Source organism: Penaeus japonicus, unplaced genomic scaffold (assembly GCF_977035675.1).
Source record: "Penaeus japonicus unplaced genomic scaffold, GWHDUDI00000001_assembly GWHDUDI00000021, whole genome shotgun sequence".
NCBI lineage: Eukaryota > Metazoa > Arthropoda > Malacostraca > Decapoda > Penaeidae > Penaeus > Penaeus japonicus.
Window position 1 is genome coordinate 21,366,575 of NW_028234423.1, and position 2,500 is coordinate 21,369,074.

Consider the following 2,500-nt stretch of genomic DNA (forward strand, 5'->3'; position numbering starts at 1 on the left):
ATGCAAAATAAAAGTAATTAACAAGATATACATAACTATCTTTAGGAACATCAGTCGTCATTATTTAAAAGCTGTTATTCGGTCTAACAATTGAATGTAACGCTTATAATTTTACATGCAGTAAAATAGTTGAAATAATGATTCAGGTACATATGACATATACATTTTGATTTCAAAATGATTTCATGGATGTCATACTATGATTGAATATCTTAGTGACATCTTCAACTACGATGTTTATAAAAAAAAAAAATATATATATATATATATATATATATATATATATATATACATATTGACAATTATAGTGAAAACCTGAATTTGGATGAAAACTACTGAAAACATATACCGAAAAGCAAAGCATAACAAGTGACCTTAAACTAATACACAGCGACAAACTGTAAATGTTTTGACATTAACAAAAATACCAAGTACTCTTCGTTCATCTGTACCCACGAGGTCCTTACCATCTTCAAGTGTCTTGTGAGTTCGGGTAGCAACTGCGGTGTCGAACTCATGAGTCTCGAAGTATATATACGTGTTCGCTCTTCCATCCTCCCCCCCTCCCCCCCATCCTTTCCCGACCACCCACTCTCTCTCTCAAGAAACGACTTGAAGTAGGAACCAATAATGCGTATGTGATATGGAAAAAAACGAGATGATAAGAACAAAAAAAAAACGAAAGAAAGAGAGAGCGAGTGAAAAAAGGACGATGTGAAAACAGAGGTTCGGAAAGAAAATCTCTTGTGAAAGTTTCGTTTCGAAACGGCTTGAAAAGCGAAGATCAGGATGCGCAAACATCATCTTTGTGTATTTTTTCCCACTATTTCAATGCTTTTTTTGTTGTAACAACAATCTTTTCTGTAGATTTTTTGTTATCGAGACTCAGCCCAAAAAAAGGAACAAAAACACTAAGCAAAGAGTACGTATATCTGGCGTATGATTGCTAAACTGTCACTTGAAAGTACTTGGACGGACCAGTGCCTCGGGTACAATGCAGTAACTGAGATGTTTCGTTTCTGGCCTGAATTCGGAAATATTAGCAGTACTTTTGCCTACCTACTATGATGAACAGTTACTGGATATCCATGAAAATTTTATGCTTGCATACTGTACAAATTTCGATTTCCCCCCACGCACACACACACACACACACACACACACACATACATACATATATATATATATATATATATATATATATATATATATATATATATATATATATATATATATATATATATAGACATGCATGTTTACCCCACCTCTGTTCTCTGTTATATTTACTGTAATTCTTTCATATAACCATTTTCCTCCATTCTTTGGATTTCCTCTCATCAGACATTGTTCTTTCTCTTGTTCTTCATCCTTCTCATCTCTCTTTCAGTTTTCCTTTGGATCTTCTATTAATCTCAGATTCTATTTGAAGTTATTTCCATATTCTCTTCCTCCTCCCTTTCTTAAACCTTTCTGCCATTCCTTGTGTTTGTATTTTTCTCCTTAAATTTTGTCTCTTTAATATCTGCTGTTTTTATTCTCTCACAATTTATTATTTTATTCCTCCTCATCTTTCTTTTTGATTTATTTCCATTCGCTCTCATTTTCTTTCCCTTTCTCTCTTCCATCTCTCATTTTCTTTCCCTTTCTCTCTTCCATCTCTCATTTTCTTTCATTTCTCGAATCGATATCTCATTTCTCTCTCAGTTTCTTTAATTTCTTTATTTTTTCTCTCTGTTTCCTTAATTCTCTATTTTCTCTCTTATATTCTTTAATTAATCTCATTTCTCTCTCTTTTTTCTATAATTCATCTCTCCTTTCTTTCTCATTCTCTTTCATTTATATTGTTTCTTGCTCATCCTATTTCATTTCTCAATATTTCTTTCATTTTCTCTCATTTTCTCTCATTTTCTCTCTGTTTCTTTCATTCCTCTCATTCGGCTCTCATTTTTTTTTCATTCCTCTCATCCATCTTTCATTTTCTTTCATTCCTCTAATTTCTTTCTCATTTGGTTTTTAATTTTCTCATTTCTATCTTATTCTTCTTCTCTTACTGTGTTCTCAATTTCTTACTAAGTTCTGTTTTTCTTATTTTCTTTAATTATCGCCAATTTCTTCATTTCCCTCGTTCGATTTACACCTCTCCTTGTTCTCATATTCTCTCTTTTTTCTTCATCCTTTCTTGATCGTCCGTCAGTATTTCTTAATTTTCCTTTTCCTTTTCTATTTTTTCCTTCGTTCTTCTCGTCTTTCTCAATTCTCTTAATCATCATCCTAGTTATCTCTGTTTCTTTCTCCTTTTCATTATCTGTGTCTTCTTCTATTGTCCTCCTTTATTCGTTTTCTCCCCCTCCCCACCTCCCTTATTTACTCCCTTTTCCCCTGCTCTTACTCGTCCCTATTTCCCATTTTTCCTCCCATTCCCTCTCTTTTTTTCTTCTTTTTTTTCCTTTCCGCTTACCTTCCCCCCCCCCCCCCATTTTCTCTTTTTTCCCCGATTTCT

The 2,500-nt window shown here is 33.3% G+C and overlaps 1 long non-coding RNA gene across 1 annotated transcript in view; it reads right to left on the reverse strand.

The window, feature by feature from the left end:
* Positions 1-518, reverse strand: part of LOC122265115 (uncharacterized) — a 2,451-nt gene extending 1,933 nt beyond the window's left edge. Inside the window, exon 1 of the long non-coding RNA XR_015192046.1 lies at positions 468-518. This is a non-coding gene — a long non-coding RNA (uncharacterized LOC122265115). The remainder of the gene's footprint in view (positions 1-467) is intronic.
* Positions 519-2,500: the final 1,982 nt, after the last annotated feature.